Consider the following 23,586-nt stretch of genomic DNA (forward strand, 5'->3'; position numbering starts at 1 on the left):
TGGCACAAGCATGCAGTGGTATTACACTTGTGAAGGTCAAAGACTGATCAAGTTGATCAGGGTGCATTTGTTACGCTATGGGAGTGTGGTGAGCCTGGGGTCTGCCTCGTTCGGGCTTTGAGGGCCGACATGGCAATACGGTGGAAGGGAGAGATCCCCCTTTTTGTACATGGAGATGGGAATCCCCTCATGGCATATCAATTGATTACCATGTTGAGATGGGAGCTAATGAGGTTGGGGCTGCCAGCCCATGAATTTGGTTTGCACTCATTCAGAATAGCAGTGGCTATGGCAGCAGTGTAGATAGGTATGGAAGCAGAGGCTATTCAGGCAATCGGGCACTGGCAGTCTTGAACGTATGCAAGACCGCTGGTCGAAAATTAACATTAATCGGTTGTGTTCTCATTTCAGATATGGGACAGCCAGGCGATACACACGAAGGTGTGGATCTGTGGGCACATTATTGTGTTTTGGGTGCATAGGCATGCATCCAGGTTGCCCGAGGGCTCCCAGCTGGGATTTGGTGGTAAAGCATTACTCAGTTGGCACGCACAGAGGGGCATGTTATGGGATCAACTGATACCACTGTTGCATGCTGTGCGGGCGCATCAGCGGCCACCAGATATATTGGTGATACGCCTGGCAGAAAATGATCTGGGAACACTTAAAGGGGGGGGATTAATGCTTCGAACTAGGAGGGACCTGATGCAGATCCTGGCAGTTTTTCCAGGCGTTAACATTGTCTGGTCAGATATGCTTCAGCGCAGGGTCTGGTAGGGAGACATGAACCCTGCCAGGGTAGACAAAACCAGGAAGTATGTGAACAGGGAAGTAGCCAAATTCTTGTTACTCTTGGAGGGCCCAGTAATTTCACATCCTGGGATATTCTATGGGGCACCGGAGTTATTTCGGGAGGATGGGGTGCGGATGTTCAGTGCAGGTACTCCATAAATTAAGGCATAAAAGAATGGAAAAATGGCTTAGAAAAGGAATTAAGGAGAGGTGCTTGATAATTGAGCAAGCTGGGGGCAGTTGGGGACTCCTCTGATTGATGAAGCAGGGAGCCAACCCCCTCATCATTATAACCCACCTTAACCTCTCCTACGAGGGTGGGTGGTTGGTAAGTCCCCGGAAAGGGAATTGCTGGAGGGACCTGGATGAAAAGTGGAGGGGGGGAAGAGCTGGTGGAAGCCCCTCCTTCCCCAATGGCTGGAATTGGTAGGATCCCGGCAAGGAAATTGCTGGAGGGACCTGAATGGAAAGCAGGGGAGCCGGTGGAAGCCCATCCCCCGCCCCACCAAAAAAAAATGGCTGGAATTGTAGGGTCCCAGCAGTAGATCTGCTGGAGGGACATAAATTTTGCAGCTGCACTCCATATTTTGTCTGCCGGGTTAGTCCCAGACATCCATCTAATAATAAAGTTGCAGCCTGATTAAACCCATGTCTACTGTCTCCTGTCATTCTTTCGGCATAGCCAGACAACAGTCTTTATCTACAAATGATAGCAATTATGTAAATATTGTCAGTGCTTAAGTATCTAAAGGTAACAGTTTTTCATCCCACCTGCCATCATTTGGCACCAATAAAAATGAAAGCTCTCCTATTTTAGACTTAGTTGGGTACAACCCACAGCTGCTGCACTTCAGTGTTGCTAAAACTCCAGTAATCTTGTCCATAAACAGTGTTTTTACTTTATATAATATTTGCCTGGGCAAAAACTGTGAGGTGAAAGGAGTCACACCACACAATTGCCTTTTTATTTTTGTCCCCATAAATGGAGGTCTGTACAATAAGACTAGCAGCTTTTCTCCCCCCCCCCCCCAATATGTAACAGTGCTTATACTGGAAATTTGAGCTCTATATTTAAAAACTATGCTTCAGACTAAAGTAATCAGATGTTTGAGATCCACCCGATTCCTTCTGCAACTTTTTCCAGGTTCAATGAGCATTCAGAAAAATGACTTTGGGGGGAGTGGGAGTGGGAGAAGGGGTGAGGGGAAACACTTGGTTCATTACTTCACCAATAAACCCAGCAGACAGCAAGATCACCTAGTACTCAACTGAGATTCTCAGTTAGTGGTATGGCAATGGGAAAAGTGTGGAATTCACATGTAACACTGCATAATATACATGACTTTATCCCTGATCCTGCAAACCTTTAGGCAAGTACATAATTTTACTTGCATGAATAATCTCATGGACTTAAACTGGGACCTGACTGGCTTTCAGTTTTCATGTGAGTTAGTCTGGTTTGCCTTTATTTCTTTGACTTGGTGGGCTACTGACGTAAGTGAAGTTATGAGTGTCTAAGTGTTTGGTCTTACTGGCTTTTCTAAGCACTGCAGAAAAATTAATGCATTCATCCTTACAACACTTCTTTGGGGAAAGGAAGTATTATTGCCACTATACAGATGGGGGATTGAGATGCAAAGTAAATAACAAAGCCAGGAATAGAACAAAAATCTCCTGAGTCTCAGAATAGTATCATAAGCACTTTGGTCCTAATTCTGCTATCAGACCTGCATGGACAGACCTTTTCACCCATGTAGATATGATTGCAGGATCTGGGCCTTAAATATGAAGACATGTCTGTGTCTCAAAGAGCTTGCAATCTGTTTGTATAGCTCCTTGCCCCACTGGTGTGCCCGATCCTAGTCAAGGACTCTGGCACTATAGTGCCATAAATAAGTTTTCCCCAAAGCTGTCTTGTCATGTTTGCAGCCTGTACAAAACCTTGCCCACAAATTACTGAATTGGCCAATATTTATTTCTTGGAAGACAGATTTTAATTAACTTGACTCATCCTAAATCTAAGCACCAGCAGAAGTAGATCAGTACTTTTTGCATTCTGACCACATTCCAGCTGTACAAAATTAACCATGCAGAGGTCAGTGGATTGTTAAAGTGCCATCCTGTTTCATTATCTTTGTGTTTATTGGTGTTTTCCAATGGCTGTTTGAAAGGAAGGCAATGGTGGAGGAAAGGAGGAAGTAGTGTGAGAGAAAAATGCCATCATCCAAACAGGAAGGAGTTGAATAGCTTTGCCAGATGCTCAACTCTAGTTCAATTTGTAAATGACATTTAATGCTTTAAAAAGAAAATGCATTCAGATATGGTGTGTAAAATCAATATGATTATTATGAGAAATAAAATGGCTATACTTGAGGCAGTAAAAGGTGTTTTGTTTTGTTTTTTTAAGGATTTCAGTAAAAACTTAATGGGATTACAGGAATAATAAATGACCACACAATTTAATCACTTTGTAAGTTGCAAGAGTGATCTTTGAATAAAGATCATATCACTAATTCAGCCATGTCAGCTATTGTTGGGAAATTAAAGTGGTGCTGATTCAGAAATTTATCAATTACTCTTTTTTTTTTCTTTCCTGCATATGAAATCTCAACATGCCTTTGTTACTGGTACACCTAGATCAACAGTTATAGTTTGTTCTATGGTGGGGATGGGCTTCAGAGCCTGACCTGCAACTTCAAAACACTGGCCACACAGTTATTTCGAGAGAGATTGTATGAGCCCCACTAGCCCAAGTCTGTCAACCCAGGCTGGGAGGCTCCCTTCCACAGGCTTTGTAGACATAGCCTGAGGGAAAAATTATAGCTGCTTCACCAACACAGCGGGCAGTGATGATTTGGATGCTATGCATAAGGCAGTACAAGGTGTGTTTTGGGAGTGTGTATGGATGTGTGTGGTGCACCTGGCAGCACTTGTGGTACCACTAGAGGTATGTCCGGGTAAGACCATGGTGCCCTGGGATAATTGTGCCGCATGGAGTACAAGCTACATCTGTTGCCTGCGTGAAGAGAAAAATGGTGAATTTGAAAGAAAAATGGTGCATGCCTAATTCAAAATAGGGTGCATATTCTTCTTCCTGGTATTTATTGTGCTTCTTGGGATGCTTGCCTGCAAAGGTGGTGATGTATTAAGGGGAGATATGTGTGCAGTACCCAACTAGTCCCAACTCTTGCTTTTGATCCTGGTCCAGCAGACACCATTAGGCCAGTCACCTTTGTCCTGGCCCTTTAAACCTGCATTAGCAAATGGCTATACACTGTCGGCTTCATTGAACTAGACGGATTATACAGGGGCCACTGTCACATGGATTCATTTAAGCCAAATGCCTAAAGACATTTTCAGCATAATATACATTCTTCTAACGCCAGCCAGCCATATTTCCTTTTTTACATCTGATCTGCCACACCAAAAAAGGATGCTTATTATGGTCATCTGTCATTCTGAGTATACCTCTCAACCTTCTTTTTTTTTTTTTTTTTTTTTTTTTCAAAAATTTGATACCATAGACTTGTCAATTTTATTTTTTCCCCAGCAATAGCTTTTCGTTTTAGGTTGGAATGAGGACTGCATATGAAGACCCAGTATTCTTGTTTCATCTTTCAGGGTGGCTATTCATTAGCAGCAGTAGCATATTAGTTAGAAGCAGCAGATTTGGTGTATGTGAGGGAAGGGTTATTACAAATAACAAGGGCTTAGGAACATCAACCAATAGAGATTATGCTGGAGCATAATCAAAACCTTTCCTTGAATGCAGCATTTCTTCTACAGAGCCTAAACTGTGCAGGGTAAGATAATATCAAGTGAAGTATACAAGAGAGGGACCCTTGAACATCTCCCACATTAAGTAGTAATAATCCCAAACCAGGGTTTGCTTGTTTTAAAAAATATACGTATTTGAAATGCATACGCGATCATCTGAAATTCATGTTCAATCATAGGAAAGTATGATTTAGTGTTAGAACACAGGACTGAGACATGAGTCCAGAGCTTCTGTTCTTGGTTCAGCCATAGACTAGTCAGAGAGTATACGGCCTATCCAGTGCCTTTAAAACTTCTGTGTTGTGTTTGGAGGGCGGGGGTTTACCTGCTATGAAATGATTGTTCTACCCCAGTTTTACTGCAAATGGAAACACTGTTTAGTATTAATTTAAACAAATATAATCTTTTCTGTTTATAATTGTTTGTGTACCAGTAGTGCTGTGTTCCCCTTCTAGCTACATGCTTATGCTACGATCTTGTTTACGTTCCTATATAAGAAGTGTGTGTCTTACAGAGAAAACAACTTCTCCAAGTGAATTGCTGCTCTTTTGCAATGATTTCAATTGACAGCTTGAGAGCAGGACCAGAGCAAAGCACTGGGTGATTTCAGTAGCTTCTCTTACACCCAGCTGAAGCAATCAAAGAAACTCAGCATAAAAGAGCAAGGCTTGTCAGACACAAGCTAATATATAAACAGAAATCTATACCTCTGTTTTTTTTTATAGAAACTGCAGGCTTGCAAATCAGATTTGTCAAATATTATGCTCCCATTCTTTTTTTTAAGGGGGACCACTACTTGTAGTCAGTATCTCACAGCAATCTCTTTTCTTCTGATGATCTTCCCTGGTTACATTTTATGGTTTTGATCTTCTAATCAGCTTCTTAAATGTTTGATTAAAATTAAAAAGGACACCAAGAGATGGCCATAGCCAGAGATGGGACACTGGATGGGGGGTGCTAGTGCTCTGAGGTGGTACTGAGAAGCCTCTCTCAGGTACTTGTCTGGCTGGTTATTGTTCATATGCTCAGAGTCTAACCATAATTGCCTTATGTAGAGTTGGGAAGCAATTTCCCCACAGATCAGATGGACAGGGTTCTCCTTCCTCTCCTGTGTGGAGGTTGGGTCACTTTCCAAGATGCCCCTGCCCTGTGGACCTACCCAGCCATCACACCCCTTTACCATGAGCTGGCTGGCCAAATTGCAGCCAGTTCGGTTTCATACTGTGCCAAGAAACAATCTGTACACACTCGTGCTCCACACTCCATGTCCTCACCCTCGTGTCCTGCCCTGACACGAAGTGTCGGGACCTCCTGCGATTTCTCGAGGGTGAGGAGCCCTGGTGGGCCAGCCTATATTCCACCCTGGTCCCGAGGCCTGCCAGGGACATCAGCTGGCGGCTCCTTCATGTACTTGGCGTGGTTCACTCCCCTCCCAGACACCTGCCCCTTTTGAGGTGTGAGGGAGACCCTGGCACATGTATATCTGGAGTGCGCCAGGTTGCAGCCCCTATTCCAGCTCCTCCTAGATACGTTATTACATTTTTGGTTGCACTTTTCCCCTCACCTTCTAATCTATGCGCTCCCTATCCGTGACCGCACAAAGTCGCGGGATCTCCTTGTCAACCTTCCCTTAGCCCTGACCAAAATGGCCATCTACAAAACCTGGGAGAGGAGGTTGGCAGATGGGGTTTCCTGCGACTGTGGCGCCTATTTCCTCTCCTCAGTCCAGTCACACATCTGGGCAGAGTTCCTCTGGGCGGCATTCCCTGGCTCCCTTGACACCTTCAAGGAGCAGTGGGAGCTGTCCGAGGTCCTCTGCTCGATGTCCTCGTCAGGTTCCCTTCGTTTAGCCCTGTGACCTTATTCCTGTTCCTGTTATATCTTTAGTTGCCCCCCACAATCATTTGGAATCCCGGATATGTGGATCCTCCCCTTAGGCTGGGAGAGGTCCTTTAGCAGTGGGCTTCTGCCTTCCCGTTTCTTGGCTCCCAGCAGGACTTTCCAAGACCAGTTCCCTGCCATTGCTGGGGCTTCAGGCATTGGTGCATCTTGCTCCCTCCTGTTCTCTGCCTGTGGCACACAATACTTCAGTCTCCTAATGGATGTAATACTTTGGTCTAATTGCAGCAGCTGTATGGATGACAGGGTAGTGTTGGTGGCCTGTGATATACAGGAGGTCAGACTGGATGGTCTGGTGGTCCCTTCTCACCTTAAACTATATAATTATATAGGACAAATGCTTGTTAATAGTAAAATGTGAGCAATGGTACAATAGTGTGCAAATGGGAAGCAGAATGGCCTAGTGGTTAAAGAAACAGAGTCCTGGGTTCTATTGTCAACCCAACCACTCTTTAATGCTAGACCCATCTTTGCCTTACCTATAAATAATAGTACTTCCTCTTTTGAAAGTGTTTTTACGTCCTCAGATGCAAAGACCTAGAGGATGATAAAGTAGCATTGGCACTGTAACATTGCCCATATTCAGTAAGACTGTCATTTCGACCCTGTCCGTCAGTCAGCATTTTCGTATGTTCGTACCTGCAGTACTAGCGATGCATTCTGCTATGATTGAAATGACTTGTACCTTCAAAAGATAAACTTGCGTCATTATCTACAGTGTTATTTTTAACCAATCCTTCTCATTTAAAAACAAGCACACGACCACAGTAGGTGTGGCAATGACCCTAATCATTGCAGTGCACACTAGTATTGCTTTAATTACATTCATTACTCCATGCTTTCATAGTGGTTTATGTCGGTTTTGGTGCTCTTATTCCCAGATGTCAACCCTGAAGCCGTAGGCAGCTCACTATTCACATTGGTTTGTGAACGGGGCGGGGGAAAGCAACCCAGAACTGCTTCAGAATTTCAGGTGGGCAGGGACTCCTAAAGAGAGGGTGCTGTCTGCCGGCATCTGGCGGTGAGCAAGGGGAAATGACTGAATGGGCCAAGCCTTGCATTTCTGTTACTTGACAGTTTGTGGCATTTGGGTCAAAATTCAGTTACATTTTGAGTTTGAGATAATAAAGTGCTATTATACCTCTCAGGAAATGAAAGGACAAAAGAACTGCAATAAATGTGTCTGGATTTCAGGCGAGGGTGTTACCCTGGCCAAATCCTCTTCCATCCCTGGATTGTGAAGATGGATCTGCCCAAACTCCAGACTCCTCCAGCCCGGGGCCACAAAGAGTCAATAGCGTTGCAAAGGACGGGGAGGAGTGAAGTGGCTATTGTAGGAGCACATTCCTTATTGGATACTCACACCACAAGCAGAGGACTGATTTTGCCAAGGCATTCTAGGATGTGAGTCTTACTTTATATAGTCAGATATTGTTGATTGACTATTGCAGGCTTTTCCAAACTTCTTATGTGTTCCATTGCTACTCCAAACAGTGTAAACTCTTCCAGTGTGTGCTGCCTGCTGCAACATATACCTAAGGTCTTTGGTCAGCCAGCAAGTGATAAGTGGGGAGGAGTTCTATTTGCAGCCATGGAGCTCCAACAGACTAATTAGGCTTCTCCAGCAGCTTTGTACTCAAGGGGGCACTGGGCTGGAATGCTGCCCAGCTGGTCTGCAAGTCCACAGAAGGAGTCATCATCCACACTTTACCCATGCAACACTAGGCAAGATTTAATCCTTAATCAACCATTTCAGAGGACAGCATCAGTACTATCATAGTTTAATTATAACCTTGTTTTAGAAAAAGTTCACAAACCCCTTGAGTTCTTTTTGGTTGGACAATGCAAATAAAAGGAAGAAAAAATCAATCTAATGTAGTTGATGGTTTAGTGTGCATATTATTTAATCACGGTTACTGCATAAATCATAGAATTTGTGGAGAAATTGGCTGAAGGGTATCCATAAATGGATTTTTCCAGGATTAAACGTGGTCATCTCAAAATACTTGTTAGCAATAGCATTTATTGTTTGATTTGGTATAATCAAGATATTTTACTGCAAAATTGCCTACAATTCTTCTCTATATTCACAAGAAGCTTTTTGTTAACAGATTCAGATACTCCTGGCATGCTATGCTCTTCAGGTCTGCAAAAGCCCTTCATGAGTGCTTCATAAAGTGCTCCATAACTAGCTGGAATCACCTTATTTTCATGAGACAATCTCCGACTGGGCACAGGCTAAAAAGAATCTGTTCAAGCCATGGGTTTCTGGAGTAATTTCTTGACATAATAGTAAATGGCAATATCCGTTTTTTTTATATGGTTTGCAACTTTCCTTTTCCAACCCTCGGCAGCTGTGTGATTTAGATACTTCTTGATATTCAAAGCCATGGCTGCAAGTAGTAGCAGCTGCCTTTTCTCAAAATAGTTTATAAGATAAATGTTTTGTTTTTCTTTATTTCACATTTAAGGTTCTCTCTGTGGTGTTAGTATACTTACTTAGAATGGCCAGTGTTCTTCTGAAAGGTGTTCTCTTGATTCTGTCAGTTATCAGACCTGCTTACTATCATCTCTGAGGCAATGAGAGCTCCACACACACTTTTGAGGGCAGAATTTGGCTGTGGTAGGGTGTTGGAAAGTATGGGGATCTTTTGAAAATAATAAGTTTCAAAAGCTATTAAAAGATATAACTATAGTAATACAATGGTATCATATAAAATACAGATAATCAATTTACTGTTTGCTTGTGCTCTGTAGTCTACATCTCTGGCCCCTGATTGGGTCCTTGGGTATTGACACACCGCAATTAGTAATTAATAATAAATGTCAAGAAAAAATGATTCACATATAAGCCCTACGTTGAGTAAAGACAAGAGACCTGAGACATTAAACCTAGTAAGTTTACAAAGGTTTAAGGAAAGTGAAAACTTATGAAATATGTATTCCTATCCACCAAAAGAAGAGGCAATGTAGAAGTGTGTCAACCAAAATTGCAATTATATGTCCTGGGGAATAACGTTATCACAAATTCTTTCTGCCTGTGAAATGAAATAATACGCATAATTAGATGTTTAGGTAGCCAGAAAATAACAATCATATGCAAACACACACCTTACGTGGAGAAGGAGACTAGCTAATTGGGTCTTGGATCCAACAAACTTTGAGAGAAAACTAAACCCTTTGTTTCAGTCAGTCCTTAAGATCAGTTGTGTGGTCAGCAGGATATGCAGAACAAGGGTCACTATCTTCCCTTGCTGAATTGTATAAGGTATGATTTGCCTCCTAATTTAGAGATTTTTTTTTTGTCCCTTTCATTACTTAACTAAGGCCAACTCCTTAGACACGTTGAACCTCTGCAAGCCCCACTGAAATTGGTTGACTTCCATTGAAGTCAATAGAGAGATGTGGGTCCTCAGCACTTTTCATGGTCCCGTCTGTACTGAGAGATGTTTTTTGTCCCATACTTCCAAGCACATTTTGGTTTATCAGAAAAATACACACATTAGTATATAATGCACTGTATTTCCTTCCAGCAATAATATATATATGATGAGGTGCTAAACATTAGAGCTACTCTTTGAGTACCAGGCAAAGAATGTTATGTGATTAGCTGTGCTCTTTTCATGGTGTCTCTTGGGTATTCCTTCAAGTCTCTTTGTTTAAATCTCCTGTTGTTGAATACACTCTCTCTACTTTGCCCTGTGTGAATATTGTAGTTTTAGCATGGCTGAGGTTTTTTTGTTTTGGTTTGTTTTTTTTTACTACTCAGCCATCACACTGCCTTGTTTTGATAAATATCCTGAAGATCCCAAGTGTCCACTGTCTTCCCTAGGCTGACACTTCTATGGAACTGAATGTGACTTCATGCATATGCTCAATATCGATGTAAAAGTGTGTGTGTATCTATTTATCTATCTATTGGGACTGTTTGCTGGCAGATGGTGGCAGACAGAAGTGTTGATATGTCTGGCACTTCCTTCTTGTTGTTGTGACTGGTAGCATGAATGAATGCTAAGGAAGAATAACACGGCATGAATGTTTTCTTGTCAAACTGCTACCAACAGAAGCATTTGTTTACTTTGGGCAGGGGAAGGACAATGCTGATGGTGTGGTATTCAATTTGCTTTTTTAAAATCTTTTAGACTTTTTGCAGTAGTCACTGCTTCCTGCTGCTACTCTTATCTTGAGCTCTTTGTCTCCATAAAGAAACAGATTCCATGTGCAATTTTGCATGTCCATAACATGCTTGAGGATGAAAATTCAGCTGTCATGTCTGTGAACTGATGACCAAAATCTCCAAAATACCATATAATTAAAAAAACATTTTACAAATCTATAATAGTGTCTTACCTCACTATACATGATTAGGAAAAAGGACTTGGTCTCTAGCCTTTCTGAGATGAGTGGTAGCAGAATTAAAACTGCACTGATAAGAACATCTATAGAAATAGCTTCCTTCATCTGAGAGAGAAAAAAACTTGTTCTGTATGCAAATTAAGTTTTGTAAACCTCAGTGAAACAGACGACAGCAGATATTGACTTGAGGTTTCTCATCTTAGTCTATAACCATCAACCACCAGGCTCACAATCTAAATCTGATTTCTCTGCCAGTGTTTCCTCACCAGCAAACCACTATGGAGGATATCCAATGTACCATGCAGACTTCCTCCATTGCAAATTCTTGTTTTGTCCTTTCTGTTGTCTCGTTTTGCTTAACAGCACTACTTCCCTTCATTGACTCTTGACTTCATTAAATGCTGGGTTTGGAGAGAGAGAACTTTCATAAACAAATGAAAAAGGAACCATACAAGCTCTGTTAGGACCAGAAGTGCCAGTGAAACACAGCTATAGTTGTTGTTCATAGTTGAAAACACAAATTAGACACAGATTTGGGATGCTAATGAGTCTTTCAAGGCTTCCACATCCTAACTTTCTATCTGCTTTTTCCACAGAAATTTGGGTTAAATTTGCATTAAAGAGTTTGGTTAAATATATGCTCTAGAATTTTGCTGTGTAACTGTTCGATTTTTTTTATTTTTCTAATCTTCAGCAGAGCAAGAAGTACATAAAGTGTAAAAGGTATTAGGTGTCACCAATGTTCAGGGAAAAACTTGGAAAACTATAAAATACTCTGTAGTCATGTAGGCCACAAATCTAAAATCAAAACTTTTTTATCTTGTGTTATATCTAGTTTCTTTGTAGATGAATACCAGTTGCATTTGGCTACTTTTTGGTCATGAAAATGGCTTTCATGAGAGTAGATGAGTTGTTCCATTTTTTTCTTTTGATATATTGCACTTGTTTGTCAGTGAAACTTATTTTATTTTTGAAACATCTTTGATACCGTATTGTAGAGAAGTGAACAATATCCATTGTTGCTATGTATGTAAACATTTAAGGTAAAACATTTTAATTGCCTCGAATCATTAAAATGAAATTTTGGTTGCAAAACTTCATGAAACAACATGGACTATTGTTGTCATTTTTCATTATCAAGTTCTAATTTATCTAACCAAATACGCAGGAAATATATAAGTAAGAAACTTCATGCAAAAGTCTTGATGTTTTGAATTTGTGTGTATAAAATGCAGGTTTGTGCAGAGGGTGGGGCTCTCATTTAAGGATCTCGCAAAAGGGAGAAGTGGCTTTGCTGTTTCTTGTGGCACCATAAGCTTCTTCAGCCAAGACTTGTGTGGAGTCAGGGACCTATGTCCCTGTGTGGACATAGGTCCCTGACTCCAGGGTGGCTGAGCAGAGCAGAGCAGGTGCCCTATACTCGCTATCATTGGGATGTTTATCCTGTAAAGTTAACACAGTGTAAACGCGTATTAACCTGTCTTCCAGAGTTCCCTCTGCTTCACCCTGCAACACCTCTCAAAGGGGTTTGGGGGGCTATGCTGTCAGGGATCCAAAGTCAGAAAAGGGGGCCTTGAAGAGAGTGTGAAGGCATAGACCCTCCTTGCAATTTGTTTTGAGGCAATCCATCAAACCCCTAAGAACTGTGCCTTCTGGGACATGAACCAGGGATGGGGGATCAAACCCTGCTTCCCTCTCCAAATGAAACAACCCGGGGAAACTTAGTGAACCTCCAGGTGCATTCTGTTATGTCTCTTTATGGAAGATGGAGAGCAATACTATTGCAGTGGTTCCATGTTAATGCAATATGAAGAATGAGCCATTAAAAATGGGAAGCTATAGAAGCCAAGGCCAGAAGGGACCATTCTGATCGTCTAGTCTGACCTCCTGTAGTAACAGTGGCCACAGAACTTCCCCCAAAATAATTCCTAAAGCAGATCTTTTAGGAAAACATTCAATCTTGATTTAAACATAGTGAGTGATGGAGGGGATTCTACCCACTACTACCACTACATGGACCAGACCCTAAAGTGAAATGAGGCACGCACTTTTTGCCAGTGGGTTTCACAGATATTTGGTGACAGTAGAGGAATGATGAGACTCAAGAATCCTGAGTTCTATTCCAGGTTCTGAGAGGACTGTACTCTACTGGCCATAGATCCTTCTGTACCTAGCTCCTCCAGCTTTTTCTTGTCCCTGTACTCTGCTCAGCTCCTCATCCAAATCCCAGTCTCCTTCTTGTCCCTCCCCACCATCCAATTACTGCTAGGCTTTGAGGAAAGGATGCTTAATCCTGTCTGTACCACCTTTCTGCTACCTTGAGGAATCCTAAATAGGATTTCCCTTCAGATAGCTTTAGAAGGGAAATGAGCTTATTTCTGAAACCAAGAAGAAAGTAGGAAATGTTCTGTTGGAGTCACAAATTGCTACCCCTTTCCACCCCCTCAAGGCAAAAAATGTTATTTGTGTGGCAGTCTTGAGCATAAATAACCACATCAAGTAAACTACATTTTTATTTTTTCTCTCTCAAAACTCTTAAAGCTTGTTCTCTGTATCTGAGATGAACCCCTCTAGTCTCAAATTAAACAAAAATATAGTATGAGGGCTTTGCCAGTATCCTTTGTGATTAGCTGTTTAAGCCGGTCAGTAAAAAGAAAATGTAACATTTTTAACATGGTAACAAACTCTAAAGAAGTCATTTCACTCCGTCCATGCTCTCTCTCTCTCTCGCAAGTTGTACAGAAGAATAGTGTAGCACAGCTCAGCACTGCAGAACAAGATTTCATAGAGCCCTTTCCAGACTAAAATGGTCTTCCTGGGTCTCCTTAAAACAAAAACCCCCACCTGCTACGTAAAGGTGCGGAGAAGTAAGCACTCATAAAATCACCAAGTTAAGGTTACTTTGGTAACGCTGTCAGCCACTTGGCACACATGTAGCATTTTCTGTTACTTTTTTCTTTTGTAAACTATACATTTTAGTAGATTATGCTTGGTTAGTCACTTATGCCATAAAATATATAGTCTGTGCCCAAATTACTGTTGCCAGTTTGTTTTGGAATTGCCAGACTTGTGCTGCTTTGCTTGCTTACTCATATTTGATGTTGCAGTAACAGTAGTTTCATTTGCTTATAAATATTTATACTATATGTTTAACTAGAATGCCTTCAGTCATATTGAAACAACTATGCTCTCGAGTATTTTTATTAAGATTTTTATGATTTCCTATGCATATTTTGTTTAAAAATGTGAAAAATTCTTAAAGCCATGAAGTCATGTAAAATTTATTTCACTATAATCCCACTATTTCAGAATATTTTCTTTTAAAAATAATAGTTTAAATAACGCACAATTTGGAGACAAATCATACCATGGTTGTGACTTACATTTTGTGGAATGATGAGGTGTGGCAATTTTAACAGAAAATCACAGCTTTACCTAGTAAATTGAAAATCCTGCAGGAAGACAAGATAGAGTAGTAAATAGCAGTGCTGCAATATATCCTTTCTATGAAACTAGAAACCATGGGATAAGTAATGCAGGCTCACAATGGTGAAAAACAGGTTTATGCACTCGGACAAATGTTTCAGTGAAAATGTCTTTGAGCCAAACAGTTCTAAACCCAGTTTTAATTGTATTGTGCACTGAAGACTGACAATGCACCTGTTATGGACTTTTAGCACATTGTGCTAAAGTATATTGCCAACTGTAGGATGACTACTAGTGATAATATATTCGAACAAATTTAGTAGTCTTTGCAAATATCCAACAGCCTTGAGAACAATGACATTTTATGACCTAAAGTAGAGATTCAATGCTGAACTATATAGCAGTGATTCTGTCACAAGCTGAACAAATGGCTTATACAAACTTCATGCTAATGGAAGTAACAGTGTTTTGCTAGTCATGGAGCTGGCAAAAAAGTAATGTTTAATTTGATGGTGAAAATATTTTCACACATTTCTTCTTAGCAAAACCCACACATCCTATTTTTCAAATTCTCTGCAAAGCTAAGACACTATGCCAAGTTAGAGACCAAAGTAAATATCAATGACCAAATTATAAAACTACAAAGAGAAGTCTTAACCACCATCACAAAGCTCAGTTTCTCGGTTTGGTCCATGGACCACTGATGGGCTGCAGAGATTTGGCTGGTCATATAGTGCTGGTTGTTTTTGTTTCTAGCAGCTAACTTTCATAAAAGAAACCTAAAATACAATATATACTCTTCCACATAAGCTGTAGTTTATAGTGGTCACAGAGGTGCTATGCAATAACAAATAGGGGGAGTCATGAATGAGAAGTTAGATGGTCCATGTGATAACTTTATTAAAATGTGATGCACACTATGAAAAAATTCCATAGTCCTGGCACAACACGTTCCACCCTAACAACGTACTGGGCAAAAGAAGTGCAACTGAATATTCTTTACCAAGGACTAATTTTTCCTGAACTCTTTCCATTTCATGACAACTTACCATTTCAGTATATTTAAAATATATCTAAGGTAGCTGGCGACAATATAATGAAAGATTAATGCTCAGTGAGAAAATGTCATCCATATAAAACAAAGGTAAAAAAGGAACGATCACTTTTGAGACTTTAGTAAATCAAATTAATCAAAGGTCAGGTTTCAGAAACTCTGACTACAGATCTAGATCTCATCAGACACTGAGGGTAAAGTTAAAAAGAGAATGAAATAAGGAGTAACATATTACTGATGTAACTTGTTTTTTGTAGAAATTGCTCATAAAAAACATGTAACAGGAAAAAAAGGTTGTGCCATCTTGTGTTATACTAGAGCTATGGCCATTTGACTGCTGAAGCTGCAAAAGACAGTATAGACCCTGTGATTGTAGAAAATATGGAACACAGAGTTAAAATATTTCCCCGCAAAATCCAGTGTCTTCAGAATTTTCAATATGTGTAGAGGATATTTTAACAGTGGTATGCTGGATGGTGTACTTTTCTTTACTATTAATATCACTTTTTTTCTAACTGAAGGTATCTAGCAATTCAAATATTGCCCCATGCAACAAATCTATTTTACTGTTGTGAGAGTGGTTTTGTGGTTAATTAACTTTCATCAATTTTATTATTCAGTGGGTGTGAAAAATTAGCATAAGGGAGAAGGCTAAAAGATTATAGTGTACAAGGAATAGCAACTAACAGGAAAGTTAAATGATTTCTGTGGTAGATACCAACTTGAATCCATCTTTACCCTAGGTATTAGTATAAGCCCAATACTGCAAGGCCCACTGAATCACAACTTTAGCCATTGACATAGGAGTAGATGTGTAGCACATCTCCATTCTTTTCTATAATCAATTGACAGCAATTTTGGATGAAAGTGACTTTCTTTAGGACTTGAGGTAGAATGATCACTCTCTCCTTTCTTTGTTCTTGTGCTAGCTATCAGCTGGTTGAAGTGTTGCCTCATCCTTGATCACTCACCCCTGAATAGCTCATTATTCTGTGCTTGGGAGCTCATTACAGCATCAGATCCATAATAAAATATTGTACCTGCCCTGAAGAGCTTGCAGCTGCATGAGACACTGTAAACCGAGAACCCTACTGAAAGCATTATTGCTAATGATTACTTTGACTTAGTTTTTAATGAGTTTGCAGTGCTTTATGGTGAGCCTGATCTTGCATTCCTTTTACATGACTGACTATATAGCTATATAAAGGATTGTGTCCAGTAGTTATAGCAGTAACACTATGAAGTAGCTTATTTTTAGCAAAAGTGTGAGCTTTAATACTCCAGCTATGTATTTATGTCGTGAGCCAGACTTTTTCTGTTACTTACCAATTAAATATTTTTTTCATTCCTGCCAATTTTTCTGCTGATTTAATGAAACACAAAGTACAGACGAGTATTTGTAGGCAATTTCCTTTTAATAAATCTTCCTTCAACTAATTAGTCTCAGGAACAATCAAGAACAGTGCAATAACTTAAAGTGAACAACATGGCAAGGACTCTAGATAAGAGTAGTATACAATGTTCTTCCAATTCCCAGAAACTTAGGTCTTTATTTGTCAATAGGAAATGAATGCCCACAACAATATTTGGTTTTAATTCATTAAAAGTTTCCTTCACTGACACAGGGCAAAAAGGTTGACTTTTCCCAGGCACCAAACCCAACACTGATCAGCTCTTTTCTTATTCAACACCCATATGGAGAAGAAATGTGAGGGTCATGTTTTAGAACTATGTAGGCCACATTTTGTCCCAGAGACAGCACTTTGAGCATTTCTGGTCTAGTAGAAGCAAATGGGATTATAACGGATGAGAAATGTATGTAGATAATTTTAGCTCATCATGGTATATAGCAGCAGCAGATTCACATGGCTATGATGTAGCCATGGTGGTGTGTAGAATAGACTTCCATCTTGAATGGTCCCTTACAAGTCTCCTTCCCTTGGCAAGAGTCCATCTGGAAGGATTTAGGCTTCTTAAATCCCTGAAAGTTGCAACTTCCAAATTCATTGATGGCCACCCTCACTCTCTTCCTTCAACCTCTGCTGTATAAACCTTTTGTAAAAGCATACCTTATTCTGCACATTGGACGTGACCCCCACTATTGCAGATGTCTTGTTCTGAACTGGTACAAGACTGCAACTTGCCAGGATCATCTAAGTGTCTAATCTGTGATAAAATCAAAACAATGGCTGTTAGGAATACACTGTAACTTTTGAGACTGGAAACTGTATTTTTCTCTCCTCATCCATTTTTAACAGCCATGTTTCTGCTCCATATTACAGGTTTGTCATTACCGCCTCATTGAATATGCATGTCTTAGTTGTCACACAGACATCCCATCGCCCAAACAGAGGCTTTAGAAGATGCTGAAATGTTATAGACACAAGACCTATTGAAACAGGGGACTTCTTTGGTTATAAAGCCACGTCCAGTCAACTGACTAACTAGATACATAAACTATTCACCCATTCAAATAAGTATAAAAACCAGCTTGTGTGTGTTTGAGTATATTATTATTATTTGATGTGCTTTTTAGCTTAATCTATCTGTGGACATTTTGCTATGAAACCTTTGGAGACTTAGTTCACTAATTTCACTGAAAAGAGTTGGTGATTTTATTAATTTGTTTCTTCATGTGTGTTCAATATATTCATCAGATCAGCATTGCATCAGAAGGCACAACTTGCATTTTCCTAAAACTTGTGATAGTCTCTCCTTGTATTTCCATGAAGCTGTCTGAGATTTGCCAAAACAATTTGGATTACAGATAGTAACCTGAAGAACTACTTATAGATTATTCATAAAATGTTTCCTCTTCTGTAGATCTTTGGCTCCAACCCAATTTAAGTGTTTAATACTCATTTTAATGTTAATGGAAATACAAAAAACAAACCAAAAACCTGTCAAAGAATGTGTTCTCCAGGGGCGTCCAGCTGATACCCTGGGATGGAGTGGATAAATCTACAGTGGCAAAGGTTAATGGTCTATCTTGGAGACATCAACTGAAGCCACACCTCCCTTACAATGACATGCAACAACTTCAAGCCTGGAGGAAAGGCCCACAAGATGGAGATATTAAAAATGGAGGTAACCAACTTCTAAACTGGGTTGCCCTGCAATAGTTTTCTTTTCCCTAATGTTCCCTTGAATTTTCCTAATTAACATTTTATCTTGATTCAGTTATTTTATTTTTTACTGCAGTTTTGTCTAACTTGTTGTTGGCCTTTAAAAATGAATACATGCATAGCAGAAAATGAGTAAAGCCAGATGGGAGTGAAGATACAAGAACCTTTTTTAACAGAGTAAATACTCCCAACGTATTGTAATTTTGCAAAGAGGAAGTTTGTGAACATATCATAGAATTCTGAAGCTTTAGGGATTCAGTCTTTCATCCACTAAATTTTATTACTCTGAGGGCATTAACTTTGTGAAGAGTTTGGTATATGAAAGAGTTGTCATTCTGACAACCTTGAGACAAAAGAGGAAAATACCCAAGAATTTCTGATAAAAGAACATGAAGACATTTGATGTAGATAAATAACACATGCATATTCATATGTAAAGTTTTACAAGTTTGACAAGATAGCAATGAAAATAAATAACTGAATCAAGATAAGATGTTAATTAGGAAAAGGAAAACAAAACTTCGAAACTTGAACCAGGGAATATTTTAGTAGAAGATATCAGCCCTATTGGAAAAGGTTCTGCATCTTGTCCTTAGTTAAGATTAAGTAAAATATCTATAAGAGTTGCTGGGTTTTGCCATGATAGGAAACAAATACCATTGTTTGAGGAGTGAATATTTCCCCCTTCCATCTAAAATTGTGTTTTACTGAGGGCAATATTAATGAATGTCTACCATACCTTACCAAACCAGTTGTCTTCAAATTAAACTCATGTACAAGGTCAATGTTCCTGCATTACTATTACAGTTACTTTTTTTTTAAAGTTCCATTAGAAATAGAATTCCAAATTGTTTTCAAAGTCCGTAAATCCTTAAAGACTAGTCGACAGGAAGACGGGATCAATACTGCTATATAAATACCTGTGTTTGAAAATTCTACAACACATTCCGGTAGTTGGAATCAGATAGTCTTATCTGTCCTTGTTACATGCCAAGTGATTCACTACTGTAAATATAAATAACTTGTAATTAATAGCACCAATTTAAAATAGTCATTATAGCTTTAAGCTTTACATCTTTAGAGTGTGATCCTGCATAACTTTCATATGAAAGCAATTTAAATGTGGGATGCAACAACAACCATTCGTCCCAGCAGGTGAATTAGAACCATCATAAACTTTAATCTATTTTGAAAGCTAGTTCTGCACTTAGCAGTTGGTGAAGCACAAAGAGCTGCAGTGGCATACGTTCTCATCATTTACATTGCTGCAACAGACTATTTATATGCACATCAAATTGAATGTATTCATTTCTATACCGTAACAGATTTTAGCATATGGCAAATAACATTTTGATGTGATACAACCCTCCTTCTCTCCCTCCAAACCCCATAATTTCTGATGAGGTACAGTAGATCCTGTTTTTCAAAATCTGTAAGATTGGTGGACATCTCATTGACCTTAGGCTTTAAACTAAATGTCTTTGTTCTATCTCAGTCTCTAGTGATCGAGTTGCTTCACAGAAGCCACCCGTTATATAGTTTGCCATAATTTAGCATCTTTAGTAGTCCTTGATCAGGAGCCTAAAAGACTAACCCACAGTAGCATGGAAATCAAATTGCCTTTTCATGCTACTCACGTTCTCCTGCACATATAATAATCAAACTTTGGGGAGAAAAAGTGGTAAATTGCCTTGTGCCAAGTTACTGCAGTTTGTCAGTTTCAGTTGCCTTTTTTTTCTTTAGAACCAATTGCTTCCAATTATTATATCTCATTATGACAAAGTATTCCAGAATTGTTACTAGATACCATGGCAGTCCTGACTCAATTAAACTGTATGAAGAAGGATCTTCGCTTAATACTCCAATAAGTTGAGCTTCTTCAGCACAGCCAATAATCCTTTATAATAGAGAACACGTTGTAATTTACTGTCATGTAGGACCATATTCTCTTTTACACCACTGAAGTCAGTGTTGCACAATTGTAACTAGAGAATTTGGCTTATTAAATATAAAGAAATTTTCTCACATTAGTGCAGTAGAAAGTTACTTGTAGCTTTGTTGCACAGTGTCTTTAATATATTTATTAAAAAGATATTTTACAGCAATTTATTATGATTTATATGATGTATATGATTTTCCACATTAATATTTTCATTAAATAAATATGATCTAGAACATGTTTGCTTGAGTCCTGTATGAAAACAGAAAGCCAGAGACCAGAAGCTTCTTTTTAGGACTATGAAATCAAGTATGTTATCAAAGTGGGCATGAAGTCTGAACCACCAAATCTTTTAAAACCATGCATGAAACTATGCTAAGTACTGTCGAGCTTATCATCCTGGCACATCACGGCCTGCTACACAAACAAAATCCATTTTGAAAGCTTTTCAGAGCTTATTTTCTCAACAGCAAGACTCTTCATTCGATAATACCTTGGAGAGGTACGCCCTACATTCCCCAACAACTGTGCACTTATCCCTGTCGTTCTCTCAGACCTTATGGACTTCATTGAGTGTCAGTTGTTGCTGCTATATTGGTAACACCAACAGTAAGCTAAGCTTGCTATTATGCAAAAGAAAGCACAGGCACCATAAAACACACATCATTTTAAATACTGTGCTCAGGTAAGATCTATTACTTAGTTGCCCATTTGGATTGAGGGGATTTTTGTCCTTTCTTCCTCCTTGAATGCACTTATTGAGAAAATTAATGTTCTCTTGTCCTCAACCAATTCCAAAAGGTACACAGTCAATTAAAAAAAATCACACTTCTGTCTGATTTTTTATAACCTATTCTTGTAGTTATTGACGCTTTGCTATAACTGAAAGGGATTGAAGAGAGACAATTTCTTTATTTTCAGTTTAGTTACTTTGTACATTTGAAAGTACTTTGTGTAGTCAGTTTCGCTGCTTTACTCTCTCTCTATAAAACAGTCTTAACGGCTCATGTGGGTTTTTGCAGACAGCAAAAGGAAAGGAAAACAGTTAAAGTGGGAAATGTTGGCTGTACTTCCTCAAAATAATTGGTAGGAGGACTTAGGAACAAGTGTAGACAGATACTAAGTAAATTTGAGAAGATTTAATATCATTTTTTTAAAATTGAGTAAATATCTAGTTGTATCTCTTTACATTCTCTAGTGGCTGATATCAAAAGCAGGAACAAGATTATATGACCGCTTTTCTTCCCCTCTCTAACCCCAAGGCAATATTTTAGTATGCAAAATACCTTGTATCATCCATTAGTTGTACAGTACCATGGTCCAGAAGAAAACAGAAGATACTCTGGAGTTATCTCTCTAAATATATGATTCACATTCCCAGTCAGAGCTTCCTTAGCTTGAACTAACTCAAAAAACAGAACTCTGAAACCATTGTTTCAATTAACCAATGGTAATAAATCTTAGTACTTGGGTCCAAATTCCAGAATGGTCATCACCTTCACAGAAAGTCAATATACTTAATAAGACACAAGGAGTTCACCAGTCTGGAATGGACTATGCCTAGGAGCACCCTGGGTTATCTCTGGGCAGGCTCATTGAGAATTCTTCAATTTCCTGGGTGTTACGAAGAAATTGAACCATGTTCAGATTTAAGACTAGATAGGGATCTCCTAGTGTCTTTGGTACTCAGCAGAGAGTGGACTTCTATATAGCACTTCCTCTTTGATACTCCTAAGACAGCATTGCTGTCTGGAAGATTACATATAGCCTAGGCCAGTGGTTCTCAAACTAGGGCCACCGCTTGTTCAGGGAAAGCCCCTGGCGGGCTGGGCCAGTTTGTTTATCTGCCGCGTCCGCAGGTTCGGCTGATCATGGCTCCCACTGGCTGTGGTTCGCCTCTCCAGGCCAATGGGGGCCGCGGGAAGGGCAGCCAGCACATCCCTCGGCCCGCACCACTTCCCGCAGCCCCCATTGGCCTGGAGCGGCAAACTGCAGCCAGTGGGAGCCACGATCAGCCAAACCTGTGAACGCAGCAGGTAAACAAACCAGCCCAGCCCCCCAGGGGCTTTTCCTGAACAAGCGGCGGCCCTAGTTCAAGAACCACTGGCCTACGTCATTGCCCTTTATTGAGTCTGGCCTAGTATCAGACTTTTATACCCAGTTTGCTTGAAGGAGAGCTCAGTGGGTTTGCAGATCTGTGGAACAGTATCAAAGGGAAAAACTGAGTTCCCATTTATATTTGGAAGGGCTACTAGCAGAAACTTGACACGGTAAAACCAATATGTTCATATCTTTGTTTTGTTTTGCCATGAGTGATGTGCAAAAGAAGCTATTACCAACAGATATGCTGTCATTTACACCCAAGATGGACCACCCTTAAGAACTTTCCTATACACCCCATGGGGAAACTCTGTTCTCCACTAACTACACCAGTGGTAAAGGTGAAATAAGTTATTGATGAAGATTAATGTATGAAAGGGACTGTTGATATTATAAAGTAGAACTCTGAAATGTCAGACCGTGAAACTTTTGCAAATTACACGATGGAACTATACCACTAAAAGTTTATTTTTTGGTATTCTTTCAGATTGCTATGGGAATAGTAAATATTCTGAACTAGCTTTTGTCCCCAGATAATTTTAATGTAAGTATTATGGGTACATCTTTCCTGACAATTTTCCCTTTTTACTTTTGTTTTTTAACTGAAGGGATATAATATGTGTTCAGTGTCATTTGGGGCATAGGAAAAGATGTTAGTTAATTTTAGCCTACCAAGAGTTTGTTTTATCATGTGCAGTCCTTTAGAATAGTTTGCATGCCAATTACAATCACACTAGTATTTCACAGCCCTTAATACAATGATTTCCTTAATATTTGTTTGGGTGGGAAAAACACCAAGTGTGTTTTCGAAATGAATGTATCATCTAAGGTCCTATTGAGTCATTGCACCCTGGGCCCTGATGTTCTTCCCCAATAGGACTTCCTGGAAAGAAAAGTTTCTGGAGTTGTAGCAGATTTTTGTTTTAATTTTAGATGGTGACAAGTTGAGGTTCTGTAGTTAACAAAACCATTTGTATTTCAGTTGATTTAATGCTATTAGTTCCAGAATGTTGAGTAGTGTTAAGAAAATGAAGTTTGCCTTGTCCATTCTTGAACTGGCATATACTGATTTGTTTTTAGTGCTGACATTAGAGTTTTGTTCCAATTACCCTTGTTCA

The sequence above is a fragment of the Lepidochelys kempii genome, chromosome 9, assembly GCF_965140285.1.
Source record: "Lepidochelys kempii isolate rLepKem1 chromosome 9, rLepKem1.hap1, whole genome shotgun sequence".
In the NCBI taxonomy this organism is placed as follows: Eukaryota; Metazoa; Chordata; order Testudines; family Cheloniidae; genus Lepidochelys; species Lepidochelys kempii.